Source organism: Choloepus didactylus, chromosome 17 (assembly GCF_015220235.1).
Source record: "Choloepus didactylus isolate mChoDid1 chromosome 17, mChoDid1.pri, whole genome shotgun sequence".
NCBI lineage: Eukaryota > Metazoa > Chordata > Mammalia > Pilosa > Megalonychidae > Choloepus > Choloepus didactylus.
Genome location: NC_051323.1, coordinates 73,618,410 through 73,633,564, shown reverse-complemented (window position 1 = coordinate 73,633,564; position 15,155 = coordinate 73,618,410). Strand labels below are relative to the sequence as shown.

The following is a 15,155-nucleotide window of genomic DNA, read 5'->3' as shown; positions in this document are numbered from 1 at the left end:
GCCGCCCACGGTGGCCTCAGGACTGCTTCCTGGGGGGACTGGGGGAGAGCTGACCCCCACAGGAATGAGGGGTACCTGCTCCAGCTCTGCCTGGCCCCCTGCACACCCGGGGGTGATGCACCCAAGAGCGGGAGACTCTGGGCACGTGAAGAAGACACATCCGGCCTCTCCAGGTGACGGTTCGGGACGGTGAGGACACTGCCAAGGAAGCCCACTGGGTCCCAGCCTGCTCCACCAGGCTCCTTGGCAGAGGGGGCCACGGAGGGTCGGCCACACGGAGGGCTCGCGGGGACAAGCGGTTACGACAGGACCCGGAACACCCACCGCGAAAAAAGAGCCAGAGTGACTGGCAGGAGCCACAGGGGCTGGGGACTCGGCTCTGCCACTCGCCGGCGGAGCATCCTGGCCGCCCTTCTCGGCTTTTCTGAGCCTCGGTGATTCTTAGGCACAGCGTGCAGGGTGAGCGCTGGACAGAATGAGACCAAGAGGTGACAACCCAAAGTGGCGCACTGCTCAGCAGCTGCAGCAGGCAGGGGGATGACCCCGTATTCACACGCCACATGCACACGTGTGCACACACACGCGCACACACAACAGGCAGCTGGGCGGCTGGGATTATCCTGTACTCACAGGCCACGTGCACACACACAAAGCTTGCAGAACCTTGTTACACAGGATTAGAATTGCAAGAAAACCAGCTGTTGCAGATAAAACACTTATCACAGTTACTTCATAATACACAATATACACCCCCCCCAAATTAGAGGGAAAAAGCTGTTACATTTAAATCAAGTTCTGTCTTCAATTCATATAAAGAAGGTGCCATAGAAGCCTAAGGGGAATAGCTTGGTACAAATCCAATCGCTGTCACTTCCTCTTTTGTAGACACTATGGGTTTCCTTCACGGGCTCTGCCGAGAGTAGGGGCTGTGGGGTCTCCAAGAAGGAGCGCGGGGGGCTGTCCCCTCCACCTCCCTCAGCTGCAGCCTCTGCTGCCACCTTCTCCCCGCTCAGAGTCTGCCAGGTCAGGGCACCTGGGGCTTTTAAACAGCCCCCTCTAAGGGGTGACGTTTCCCGTGAGGCCGGAATGCAGCTTGCAGCCCCTGGCACGTCTCCAACACCCCCCAGCTGCGGTGCTGCTTTGGGGGGCAAGAGGCAAACCCTTCCATGTCCTCTCTCCTCAGCCAAGCTCTCCTCGAGCAACTGAAGACACAGCCACCTGCTCGGGGGACGCGGCTTGGGATGAGGCAAACCCGAATTTGCACGAGTTCCCCACAAAAGCTGTTTGAAGTGGCAAAGAGAACCACTGCTCTAAGCTGTTCGCCGACCGATTCTGGAGGTGAGAAATAAAGGGGGCTGGTGACGGGCGGCGTGAGGCCCGAGCTGCACCTGCTCAGCCGCCGAGAGAGAAGCAAGGGAGCCACGGCTCCTGCAGGTAAAACCACCTGCGACGGCGGGACCCGGGAGAGCTGATTCTCAAACACTTGAGTTGTGCACAGTGTGTCTGCAGGGACAATCTGTACATGTTCCACCTTGTCCGCCCACCCTCCCCTGACACTCAGCTAAGGACGCGTCCGCCCGACTTCTCCGAGGGGCAGGAGGCCAGCTGTGGGGGGAGGCCACGGAGCACTCAGAGGAGACGGAAATGAGGGTGTCACCTAGGGACAGTGGGTGACATGCTCTGGGAAGGACAAACACCTGATCCTGGGAGATGGAAACCAGGCCAGTCCACACTGGTGGCTAAATACTGTGAATTTCACCCCTGCCCACATCAACTATAACATAAAATCACAAAATAAAAACAGAGAGAAAGGCTGGGGGTCCTGTCACCTGCTGGCTCGCTGGCGTGCGGGAGGCTAGGAAACGAATGACCACACGCGCCAGGCTCCCTTTCCCGCTGGCTCCCCACGCGGCCCGGGGTCCTCTCCGGACACAGGCACCGTGTGTGCCCGGGGGCAGGTGGGTGCCTCCCCGGGGGTGGCATCGGTGGTGGCAGCGGCTCCCGCAGGCCAGCTCTGCTGCGTTGCTCCCGGCTCACTCCTGGAGGTCAGAGCCGAATCTCCTGCATTAAATCCTCTTCTGTTTGTATTAGCTTAGCTCAAGTGAATGCCCAGTGATGCAGAGGCTTGAACGTTTAGGGAAAAATGCATGTGTGGAAAACACCTTGGTGTAAATTCAAAAAATGATTTCAGGCAGGACATATCAAAGAGGAGGCTTGTATGGATGGAGGAAATCTACCTACAAGATAGTTCTTCGAAGAAACTGATCAGACAGGTGTGCAAAAAAGCACATTTGGGAAAAAAAAGAAAGCCTGGCTGAGGATATTCACTGCCATGCTCTTACGAAATGATGAAAGGCTGAAAATGGCCTAATCGTCCACTCGATACAAGGTCTGGGAGAGCCAGCGGGACCTGCCAGTGGTGGAATTTCCACAGCCAGGAGAACTGGAGCTAAGGAAGAAGATCCGGTAATGTGGAAAAGAGTCAACACATACTGTTATCCTGGGAAAAGCAGGCCACACAGCAGTAGAGACCTTACCTCTTTTTATTAAATTAGACTCTTGTGTTTACATGTATGTTTGTGTCTCCTGCCCTGGAATGTTTCGGAAATGCCTGCCCATGTTCCGCCCAGGTGTGTGAGCTGGGGGCTGCTGGCCCCAGCCTGGTGCCACACAAGGGCACGGCCCAAGACCTGCCCGACCAAAATGAGCCAAACCTCGTCCTCCCGGGTCCCCGGACAGTGGATGGGTCTGCTCCGGGGAGTCTGCGGCCTCCCGGGCCCTCCCTGGTTGCTGGCGCGGCCACGTCCCGTCCACTGTGGTTCCTGCACCACAACAGAGCCCCTGGGTACCCACAGGGCCCATGGGAAACACTCCATCATTTCTGTTCTGGAATGTGACACCAAATAAGCAATGCTCACAGAAACCCCCGAACTCCAAGACCCATCTTTGCTCATGAAGGATGTGAAGAAAGCAAGACACCATGCGGACCATGCTGCTGGCAGCTCACGGCTTCACAGTGCTGTGTGTTCTCGTGTTAAGACACCATTTTCACCCAGACAGCATGCGGGAAACACAGACACATGACGATTTAAAGATGTGCATGTCGAGGGAGCATGCCGCTGACACCTGGCAACCCTGAAAACATGAGGCCAGCTCCACTCCCGGGCACTGCCCCGAGCACAGGGCAGCGGGTCATCGAGCCTCTGGAGTGGCACAGCCTGTGTGCAGGGGTGGGGAGGGTGGGACTGGCCACCCACAAGCCCTGCCCTTCGCCCCTCACTCCATGAGTGGAGGCAGCTCCTAAGTCACAAATCTTCCCTGCAGAAAGGACCCATAAAAAGTTCCCAGTAACACTCCTTGTTGGGGGGAAAGGTGACTAATTAAGGCATAAGGCAGGATCCCAGAGGCTTGGGCCCAGGGCTTAGCCCTGCAGGGGTCATGGAGACGGCGCTGGGTGCTGAGCTCGGACTTTCCCAGGGCAGGGACGGGAGCTCAAGGGCCCTGGGCTGAAGTGTGGCCTGCGGTGAGCTGGGCCCCCGCTGGGCAGGTGTGGACACTGGGCCACCGGGAGCTGCACCCAGACCCTGGGCGGTTGACAGCGGAGGCAAACCCCTGCGAAGCTCAGGGGACAGGGGTGGCTGACAACCATCCCCTCTCTCCAGAGCAGAGCAGAGGCCAGCTCTGAGCACGGGCTCAGCCTCGGCCTGTGGACTCCACTGGGTGACAAGCTTCCTCCACTGGGTCCCGAGAGGTCCCCCAGGGCTTCAGCCTTTCCTTAAAGATTCCCAACCTCGGAGCGGATTTTCAGGAGTGACCTGGAGCTTGTCTGTCATGCACATTTGCTGTGTTGCTGGAGTATATTCAATTCTATAGAGAAGACAACAAACGGGGCGATGAATCTCACGAGACATGTAAAGGGCAGGTGAGGAGGTGGCCGGCAGAGTGAGTGGGTGTTAAACAGGGGTAGAAGAGGCTGGAAGGATGGGAGATGCCTGAGATTCCCAAGGCACTAAACGTACACGAGGCACCTGGGCAGCAAATAGTCATGATGTGCTAAATACAGACAAGGTACTAAATATTCATGAAGCTCTCATATGAATATTCAAGAGGCACCTCACGTTGGCCACCCTCTGAGCCTGCGGCCGTCCACCAGGATGGCAGGGGAACATGCCCCAGGTGTGTCACCAGCCCCGGCACATCTCGCCTGAGGCCCCCCGGGCTCCCACCTCCAGCCTGGGCCTCGTCACCCCACCACCAGTGGGGAAGGCTGATGTGTGAGCCCTGTGCACCCCAGGACTCAGGAGGTCGGGCCTCCCACCCAGCCCACCTGTCTCACCTGCCCCACATCCCTCCCCTTGCCTTTCACTGTGTCTCAAACTGCATCAGGGTCATTTCCCTCAGGCACCTAGACTCGCCCTACTCGGGAGCGCCCTGCACAGCTGCATTGATAGTTTCCTGAAGTGTCTCCAGATCTCGGCCTTGGAGGGACCCTTCAGTGCTGTCAGGACTTACTGGAGGGAGGGGGTCCTAACGGGGAATTTTAATACACACTCGACTGCCTTCTTATAAATAAAGATCACGGAAGAGGAATTGGCACAGGTAATTTGTGAAGCATTTTCTGCTCCCACCATGCCTGCCCCTACCCCCTGCCCGTTCGATGGGGTGCCGAAACTGCAGGGCCTCCGGGGGGCAGGGCCGAAACCAGAGCCCCTGGCTGTCCAGCTACCTCACGGCTGGACACCTGCCTTACGGATGCCAAACACCCAGGACAGCTTCACCTCCCCCTTTCTGAGAGCAGCTTCTTGGGCACTGCTCACAACACAGCGAACGCTCCCGCTGCCTTCCACACACACGAGAATTCAGGGGCAGCAACCATGGGGAGGCTGGCGTAGGGCTCAGAGGCGAGGACAAATCTTTCTGGAAGTTCTCAAATTTCCTACATTCCAGCCAGTCCCGCACCAGGGCAGGGGGAGGGCTGAGCAAACAACGCTTGCTCCACTCCTCACCTTTCAAAAGGACCTTTCATCATTTATTTTCACAGAAACCTTAATCATAAGAATAATATTTCAGAACCTCTCACTACAGGCATCTCCTCGGGCACAGCTCTATGCTGGTGCATCGGGGGGTGCACGGCTGAGGGGGGCTCCCGGGTCGGACGTGCAACCCACCACATCGTTTCCTGTCAATTCGAGGCTGTACTCACCTCGCACTGACATGGAACCTTCTGTGTCATGATGGGCCTGAGCTCGGGCTTGTGCTTTCAAGCACATTAAAAGCCAGACAAAGAATTTTGAGGTAATTTCTCAGGAGCACAATGTGTCTTAGGGGCCATTTCCCTGAGAGGAAAGTTTCTAAGTATTTTCCAGATGCAGAAATCTAAGAGTAATATGATTAGATTAGAATTCATCTGATTTCCACTCAGTTTGGGGAAAATAAAAGGAATTTAGACGGTCTATACCTGGAGATGATTCACAAACCATCCCAGTGTTTACAGGTATCTACGCAACAAAAGGGAAAGGGAGGACACCAGCAGGAGTCAAGCCACAGGTGGATCTGGGCAGGCCTTTTTGCCTCTCCTTCTTAGGGGAAGTTCTCTTTCATCTCACATCCATGCAGCTGAGTCTTAATGTTACTTTGAATCCCACTTCCTCCAGGAAGCCTTCCCTGACCACTTTACCTTTCACCCAGTGACCCAAAGTCACTCTTTCCCCCCATGCTCCTCTCAGCCAGGGAATGGAATCTCCCAGCAGGCCCTGCAGCCTGTCTGGTCTTTTTCAGGTGAGAAGAAGGCTTGTGCAATCGAATGATCATACATCCCAGCTGGCCCGCCAGGAACAGAGGATGGAGATGGGGGGCTGAGAGGTGCGGGGTGGGGGTGGGGGGGTGGCAATAGCTTCTCATGTACTTCCAACTTGCTCCTCCCTGCCTCCTTCCCACCTCACTAGAGTACATCAGGATGGGAAGGTTAATACAAAAACATTTTCAATTCCCTTTACGTATCATTAGCAATACTTGGAAGCTGGAGCCAGGAGCTTTAATCCAACCCACAACATGCAGGGAAGAAAGCAAGGAACCTGTGGAAGCTTTCTGTCCCACAGGCAGAGAAAAGCCCTTCCGGTGCTGGGAGGAGATGAGCCTGGGGGTGGGGGTGGGAGGGGTGATTCTCCTACCCTTTGACCTCCCAGGAGGAGATAGGGTGGTGAGGGGATAAAAACCCCTGAGAGGCTGAGGGGGGTCTCGAAAGCCAGGGGGGTGAGGGGTGTCCTGCTTCCTGTTAGGAAAGTAAAAAAAAAAAAAAGAGTGCCCTAGCAGGGTTCAGAATTAGCCGTGAGCCTGTCCTCCTGGTTCTACATGACCCGGGCAGGTGCCCCGGTGCCCAGCAGGGGCCCAGAAGAGACCCCAGTGTGTGGAGATGCAGGAAGGGGTGGCATCAGCTGGACAGGACTCCGTGGGAAAGACAAAGGAGGGGGCATCTCGGAGGGGATGGCCAAAGGGCCAGATGCCAACACCCCCTCCCCAATGTAACCACCACCTTCTCCTGGCGCCCAGGGACCCACGCCCCTGCAGAGGGGCAACCCAGAGAGACCGACTGCTTTAAGCCAGGTAGTGGCTGAGATTTCACTTGAATTAGGCTCAGGTGAACCCAATGATGAGCGGGCAGCAAGTAAACCAAAGAACCCAAGTCGTGTGTCTGGGGTGGCAAAATGAAGTCCACATATAAAAAATTCTGCACGCCACAAATGAGGCAGAGAAATTTCACCCTGCAATGATAACAGGTAAGCAAGTGGTTGCAAGCTCAAGGCCCACCAAGCTGCCGTGGAAAACTCACCCCCCAGGAGGGCCGGGCACCTTCACACCAGCTCCTGGTGAGCCCGGGCAGCACGCTGCCAGCTGGCTCTTTTGGCTCCTGTCTCACTCGGAGTGATTCCACTGAGCCCCAGGTAGAGACGCAGCAAGAGACGATCACTAGCCCAAGAGGTCCAAGCTGAGTGGAGTAAGGCCGGACAGCCACCCCTTAGGGACAGCCACACGCCAGGCGCTGTGCATTTGCCAGGCAACATCCACGGATGACACCCTTTATCCACTTCATAAATGAGGAAACGGACGCTTAGAGAGGACAAGCCCTTGGCCCGGCAACTCACCTCCAGCACCTGCACCGGGTGAGTGAGATGCCAGCCTCCTGCCCAAAACTCACAGGGGCGACAAAAACTTAGTAAGATGCTATTTTAATGCAATCTTTCAAAACATCAAAATTAAGGCAAAGATGCCTGATGATCAAAATTTAACATAAAGACAGAAGAGTATCACTGATTTTTCCCTTTGCCCCAGACACCGTGATGGAGCCCGGAAGCCAGCCCAGTGCTAACTTGGCCCCAGTGGCAGGGACCCGTGAGCCGCTGCCCTGTCCCCTGATAACCTCACAGGGCTCCTGGGGGCAACGGCAAGGCTCCATGATCCCAGGTGTGTACCTGGGTGAGGAGCTCCAGAGAAACACCACGGGTCCAAGCAGATTCTATTCTAAGGTCTCATGGGGGGAAGGGGTGGTGTGTGTGTGTCAGTCCAAGGGCACGTGCAGGCTGGGATGAGAGCAAGGCTACTTGAAGCCTGGGAAGGTGTGGGGTAGGCTCTAAAAGGTCAGACAGCTGCTTGTCTCCCACTCCAAGGATCTCCCGGCTCAACAGTAAGTGCTGGGCAACCAGGCGAGGAGGGCCGCAGACCTGAACCCACACAAGTCGGGTTCACGCAGGACCATGCCGTCTCCTGGCATTCCAAAAGCCAAAGGTGAAGCCAGCTGCCAACCCCTTACACTCTGATCGCAAGTTAACCTCATACCTGCCCAAGTTAACCTGCCCAACAAGCTAACCTGCTCCACACGAAGCTTCTGGTCAACAGATAGTCTCAGCTTCTGAGCATTGATAACGATTGTGAACACTTCCTAAATCAAGCCCAGAATGCCTTGTGGGCGGCTCGTAACCAAAGCCGAGAACCTGTTAAACAAATCAACCATCGCCTGAAGCCCGAGGTGGAGACCGAAGGAACCTGCCCGCCCGCTTCCTTGGCTGTCGCCTGCAGCCACCCCGCCGGCGAGCACCTGGGCCGGGCCCGGGTCCCCCTGCGCCCCGCGCTCCCCGGCGCTGGTGGCTCGCGGGGCAGAGCCGAGTCCGGCGAAGTGAGCAAAGGGAAACTTCGGGCACCTCTCGCGGCCCCCGCGACCCCCGCAACCCCGCCCCGGGCCGCCGGCCACGCGCCCCCGCCCCAGCCCCGACCCGTGGCCTCCCGAGCCCCCCAGGTACCTGCCCGGGAGCGTGGCCCGGGTTCGGCGGGCGGCGGAGGCGAAGGCAGCGGCGGCGGGGCCGCGGAGGCCCGAGGGCTCCTCCCGCTCGGGGCGCGAGCCCGGCGGCGGGGACGCAGCAGGTGTCACCTGGACGCCAGGCCTCCCGAGGGCAGCGGGCGCGTGGCCGCAGACCCGGCCGCAGCCGCGACCTGCCCGGGGCAGCCCGTGGCCCGGCGTCCCGCGCGCGCTCCCAGCTCCGGGCGCGGCGGCTGGGCGGGCTGGGCTCGGCGGGCGCGGAGGCGGGCGCCGCTCCTCCCCCCCCGGCAGCCCCCCCCCCCGGCGCTCCCCAACCCGCGCGCCGCGCTCGCCGCCCGCCCCGGCCCGGGCGCGGCCCAGACCTGGAGGGGGAAGGCGCGGCGCGGGCCTCGGCGGCCTCTGGGTAGGTCCACCTTTGGGGGACCCTCTGCACGCCCTGAGGGCCCCAGCACGCCCTCGAGGCGGTCCCTGCACGCTCTCAGGGGACATCTGCACGCCCTCGGGGGGGGCGCTGCATGACCTCGAGGGTTCCTGCACACCCTCGGTGCAGCCCTGCACGCCCTGGGGGGGGGGCGCTGCATGACCTCGAGGGTTCCTGCACGCCCACCCTGCACACCCTCGGTGCAGCCCTGCACGCCCTGGGGGGGGGGGGCTGCATGACCTCGAGGGTTCCTGCACCCCGACCCTGCACACCCTCGGTGCAGCTCTGCACGCCCTGGGAAACACTTGCACGCCCTGGGGGGGGGGGCGCTGCATGACCTCGAGGGTTCCTGCACGCCCACCCTGCACACCCTCGGTGCAGCCCTGCACGCCCTGGGAAACACTTGCACACCCTGGGGGGGGGCGCTGCATGACCTCGAGGGTTCCTGCACCCCGACCCTGCACACCCTCGGGGAGACCCTGCACGCCCTCGAGGGGGCCTGTACGACCTCGCGGGGACACCTGCACACCCTTGGGAGTCCCCTGCATGCCCTCAGGAGCAGGAGGCGGGCGCGGGCGGGGTCCCCCGGGGAGCCCCCACCCAGGCCGTGGAGCCCGCGGGCCGGGGCCGACCGGGGGTGGCGCATGGGAGGCAAGTGTGCATCTGAATAAAAGTGTTTTTTCAGCCGCGCGTTCCCGAGCGTCTCCAGGCTAATTAGGGAAGCTGCCGCCCGGTCCCAAGGTGAGTCACTGCTGTGAAACCCCAGCGTGGGAAGCGCCGCCGGCGCCCTCGCAGCCTCGCCTGTTCCTCTCGGAGCTGGGTCTGTTTCGGGGGGCCGCCGGGGCACGCGGACTTCGCGGCCTGCGCGGAAGTTGCGGTCTGCGGACCCCAGAGCCTGGGACGCCCCCGCCCGGCCCCGCAGAGAAGCGAGGTGCGACAGCCGCCACGCCCCGCCTGGCAGAGAGAACGCGACCCCCAGATGGAGGCGCCCAGTGTCGTCCGGCGTCTGAACGACCCCACGCTGGGTGCGGGTCCCGCGGACCCTGCGGGTGGGCGAGGCGCGCGTGGGCGTCTGGACGCGTCTCGGACCCGGGAAGGTAGAATTGGAGTCCGGGAAGAAAGGCCGAAGGCAGAGCATTTACTTGGGCCAATAAGGGGACGTCTCCTTTTGAAATTTTTGATGTGATCCTTTTGGCACAAGGTAGTCACTAAAAAGCCCCTATGGACGATTAAACAAGTGCTTTGAATTCCCGTATGAAGGAAACAAAAATAGTGACCTAGTCCTGAAGCCCCCTATTAACCTGCATTTGCCATGGAGAGGTGGCTTGTGACACTCAGAGCCAGACTTTGTTAGGGTGTGTGTGTGTGTGTGTGGTGTCACAATCCTCAAATTAAACCAAACCATAAAGAAACCTATGGGCCCTTCTCTCCCACCTTGAGCCTCTGTTCTTTGCTATTCAAACTCACACTTTTTGTTGTGGTAACTGCTAAATATTTATCGACTCCATAAATTGCCTTTCCACCTAAGCATTGCATTTGTTTTCAGAACTACTTAAGCCTCTGGCTTTATTTGTGTGTGCTGTGGGTGGCTTCTGGAGTTCCTGCCGGTTTTGAAAGGGAAAAAAAGCCAGGTTCTTGATGCTTAGCTAACGGTGGGGACACGGTGTCAGCCCCCAAAATAGAACGGGAAGGGGAATTGTGAATAGGTTATGGAAGTGGAGAACTCTCTGGAGCCTTCATCCTTTACAGCTTGGAAAGGAAACGCGGGCGCCCCCCGCAGGCCCCCCGCCTCCCTGCGGCAGAGGCTGTCCCCGGGGCCCTGCCTCGGTGGTCTTTGGGGGTCGCGGATTCCCCCCTCAATGGCTCTTGGGCCAAACTTGGAAGCCAGGTTGAGAACAGGCTAAGATGTCCTAGTAAGGCTCTGCCGCCGGCTGGCAGGAAACACAGACCCCCGTGGAAGTCCTGGCGGCCGCGCAGCCAGCCACAGAGCCCCCTCCCCTACCCCGAGGGGGGTCATTCCCGGGGCTCCCAGTTCTCCCACCCACCCCGATCACCTCCTTCCAGGGAAGGAGAACCCCACGGACTCGCCGAAAGAAAGACGGCTGTGCTGCTTCTGAACATACTGCACCTTATCCGGGAACACATTTTTACCAAATGCGAGCACTCTTCTAAGCCATTTGCAAAAGGTAACAATTAAGTTACTGGGCAGACCCCGGACTCGGGCAACGTTCCCAAGGTCGGGCGGGGAGGACGTGGTGGGGGCAGGATTCAACCAGGCAGGAAGCCCACCGTCGCCCTCCCCACACTGCGCGTGGCTGCCCTTCTGAAAACGGCATCTAATCCTGCAAATCCAAAACAACGTTTTAGTTTAGAAAATCAAGGAGAATCAGCCCTTTCCATGCCTAGGAAGAAGCATCTTTTGGGATATCAGAAAGCAAGAGTATTAAAACATTTTATATTTACATTTTTTAACATTTATAGTTCCTTCTTTGCTCAATTATTCCCATCATCACCATCATCATCATCATCATCACCAGTAAGAGTTACCTAGGAGCCGCTCTCCACCCTCCTCCGTCTTCATTTAGTCAAAGCTGAGCCAACGGCCTCTCACCCAGGCCGGGGCTGGGGAATTGTGCGCTTCGTCCCGGTACTCGGCTCCAGGGTCTCCATAGGACGCTCCGTCTCCCTGTCTTCACTTGGGTTCAGAAGGTACAAACACAGGCACAGGTACCCCTGCCGGGTGCAGGACTGGAATCAAGAACTGACCAGGAACCAGCTGGGAAAAGCCGGGCCTCCTGCTCATGACCACAGGCCCGGTGCCCAGGAGAGCCTTGGTGGTGGAGGCAGGAACCCCCTCCCGGGGAACCCCCTCCCCAGGCTGGCAGCGCGGCCGGGCCCAACCCCCTCCTTTAGCGGCAAACTGGACCACACCGTTTCCCTCCCTCGTAATCCTTCCCGGGCTTCGATGCACTTGGGATAAAATCCAGCCCCCTCTCACGTGCCTGATCTGTTCCTCCCGTCTTGCAGCTTCGCTTCAACACCACCTTGTGCCCGCTCTGCCCCCGTGCACTGGCTGCCTTCTCCCCACTGGACACCCAAGCTCCCTCCTGCCTAGAGGACCTGCCGGAGCTGCTGCCTCTCCTGGGGCACTCTTAGCTGCCCTCCTCCTGGGTGGCTCAAAGCATCCTTCTGGTAGCAAATGTGACTTCCTTTGTTGTTGTTGTATTGTTTTGTTTTTTCTTTCTTGGCCTGCATTTCTCTCTTGCACCTATTCTTTATAGCACATACCACACTTGGTAATGGTTTATTTTTGGTTTATTGCTAGATTCCACCACTGGAATGCAGTCTCCAAGAGGGCTCTGAGCATCATGGCAAATCCAGCATCTGACACACTGCTGGTACAGAGTAGCTCCTTGATAAATATTTGCTCATCAATGAACTTTCACCATGACCTGTCATAAACCTGTGACTACCTCAAATGTGTTCAACTCTATATCTACTCTCACTTCCCAACTCTTTCCGACTCTGGTCTTGCGCCCCTTTAGTTTAAACTTCCGCTCTTGGCCTTTCCAGGGGCCTTGGGTTTTTTGACCGCTCTCTTGTCACAAGCAGGCATCTCTCTCCAGCCTCCTTGGTTCTCCAGTCGTGCCCTCCTGGTTGAAACCTCAACCCCACATCAGCCTCCTCTGTTCTCAGAGCCAGGACTTTCAGTGCTGCCAAGGAAAATCAAAGAAATATGCAGACTGAAACCACAAACATTTTTTATGGTCTACAGTGTACCTTGGGCTCTTAATGTCTTGAGGACATTCTCTGAAAACCACATTGGACGGCACATAAATATCTGTGTCACATTTGTCTGTATTTATGGTTATTTGTTCTGGAGAGATCCTGAAGAGGATTTACTGAGTCAGTGAGTAGGAATGGCTCTGAGGCTCTGGCTGAGTCACAGGTGTGAGAGGTTCTGAGGTTCTCAGGCCCACGTGGCACACCTCTACAGTACTTCAATTTTCCTGTTCTCCAAAGCAACTTGCCAAAACTGCTGTCGCACACCATGTGTTTCCAGTCCCCATCATGCTCTCCTCTCAACAGATGATTATGATTCCTTCTTCAGAAGAAATTCAAGTTACCAGGTACACTCTGTTTCCACCCACCCCCAGCCCAACACCACTGATCTCTGATCCTAAACATATGACGGTATCTTCCTGCCCCTAACATTTAGACTGGAGCAAACCCTCCTCCACCAAAGAAGTGCCTTTCTCAAATGTAAGTATGATCAGGAAACCCAGCATTTACTGAGTACTATACAGCAGACACTACACTAGTTGCTTTCAAAGAGTCCAATTTGAATTTCTATGAGGGCATTTTATGTAAAGGCCAGAAAATTTGTGAAACATGCCCAAGATGACACTGTTATTAAGTGCCAGAACCCATAAATGATGCTGAAGTGCTTGACTTATACAAGTTATGTCTAAGCACTTACTGTGAATTGGGCTGAATTTTTTCAAATTGGAAAGGGGTACGTGATATCCCATTTTTCATATGTGTTGGGCAATATAATCTGGGGATTATCGATTCTTGTCCACGTCTGCGGGTTGCTGGTGCTGAGTTCCAACTTGGCGGGCCGGGGCCAGGGAACCTGGTCAGCCCCTGGGGGAGGCGATGGGCATGGGCAGTAGCGCCCTCCACAGCCCCCCCCCAGGGAACCTGGCCAGCCCCTGGAGAGGGTAGTGGGCATGGGCAGTAATATCCTCCACAGCCCCCCGGGCCTGAGAAAGTGGAGCCGGCTACAGGCCCCACCTCCCTCACCCAAAATACAACCGTTAGAGGAAGCTTGCCAGAGAAAACCGCCCCCCTTATCTTGCCCGCACACTCCCTGTTGCCAGAGCAACTCCCGCCACCGCCAGTGCGCATACACCATTGCCAGAGCAACTCCCGCCCTTTTCAAACGACCTCCGCGCCCTCTCAGAACCAATCCTAGCCTTTATCCCCTCAGCATTGCCATGTAAGGACCCCACACCCCTACACCAACCCCGCCCTCTATGCCAGGCTATATAACTTGTGCTCACCCCTGAATAAAGGCTTTTTTCTACTACCCTGAAAAGAGAGTGTCTCGCGCCCCTCTCTCGCCGCCCTCCACACCTTGCACGCCTCCGCCGGGGACTCGGCCAAGTCCCCCGCCTCACCCTCGCCTCCGGGAAGAGCTGCCGCCGGTACCCCTCAAGCAACCCTGAGCGCAGAGGGTTCTGTGGGTGCCCGCCCCTAGCTGCAACCGCACACGTCATTTGATTTTGATTCTTTGTTCTGATTCTAAGAAATTCTATTAACATTTAGACAAGCACTTTAATTGTATTTTTCCTGCTTCCTTGCCTATTATTTACATAGCATCACCTGTCACCGTGGCATCCAAGCAGGTACTTTTGATTCACATGATCCTGCAGCAGTGCACATTTGAGCTCTAACTGTTGATTATTTTCAAGATTGTAACTGCCACGAGGTTCTGCATTTAGAGCACACCTGTATGTCAGTGATTCTGAATGTTTTCTAGTAACTCTTTACAACAATTACATAAAATAGAGTACAGACCAAAAACACCAAACAGACCTGATAAGACTTTCATATCCAGAGTACAGAAAGAACTACTACTCAACAACAAGAAGACAAACAACCCAACGTAAAAAATGAGCAAAGGATTTAAATGGACACTTCTCCAAAGAAGATATACACATGGCCAATAAGCACATGAAAAGATGTTCGGCATTATTAACCATTGGGGAAATGCAAATCAAAACCACCACGAGATATCACCTCACACCCACTAGGATAGCTATTATTAGAAAAATGGAAAATAACAAGTGCTGGGGAGGATGTGGAGAAGTAGGAACGCTCATACATTTTTGGAAGGAACGTAAAATAGTGCAACCACTGTGGAAAATGGTTTGACAGTTCCTCAGAAACTTTAACATAGAATTCCCATGTGACTTGGCAATCCCATTCCTAGGTATATACCCCAAATAATTGAAAGCAGAGAAATGGGCAGATATTTGCACACTGATGTTCACAGCAGCATTATTCACAATTGCCAAAAGGTAGAAGCAACCCAAGTGTCCATCAGCAGATAAACAGATAAACAAAATGTGATATGTACATACAATGGAATATTACTCAGCCTTAAAAAAGAATGAAGTTCTGATACTTGCCACAATATGGATAAACACTACAGACTTCACATTGAGTGAAATACATCAGGCACAGAAAGACAGATATTGTATGATCTCACTTATATGAAATAATAAGAATATGCAAATTAGTAGAGTCAGAAGTAGCAGATTATCCCTGGTGGTGGGGAGGGGAGGCAGGGCTTAATGAACAATGGGGGCGGGGTTTCTGCCTGGAGGGGAGGAAAGGTTTTGTTGACGGGCAGTG

The 15,155-nt window shown here is 56.1% G+C and overlaps 1 protein-coding gene and 1 long non-coding RNA gene across 4 annotated transcripts in view; one reads left to right on the top strand and one right to left on the bottom strand.

The window, feature by feature from the left end:
• CRACDL (CRACD like) overlaps positions 1–8,478 on the bottom strand; it is a 120,731-nt gene extending 112,253 nt beyond the window's left edge. For both annotated transcript variants that reach the window (XM_037807507.1, XM_037807508.1), the window contains exon 1: positions 8,295–8,478. The gene's annotated coding sequence lies outside the window, so the exon portion shown is untranslated. The remainder of the gene's footprint in view (positions 1–8,294) is intronic.
• A 155-nt stretch (positions 8,479–8,633) lies between these two features.
• LOC119512032 lies at positions 8,634–13,444 on the top strand. Of its 2 annotated transcripts, XR_005212313.1 has the most exons (5): positions 8,634–8,714; positions 9,418–9,473; positions 10,797–10,918; positions 11,760–11,924; positions 12,058–13,444. It is a non-coding gene; the product is annotated as an uncharacterized LOC119512032 (long non-coding RNA). The 2 variants fall into 2 exon arrangements; XR_005212312.1 differs by lacking the exon at positions 12,058–13,444 and having other exon boundaries at positions 11,760–12,029.
• The last annotated feature ends 1,711 nt before the right edge of the window (positions 13,445–15,155 follow it).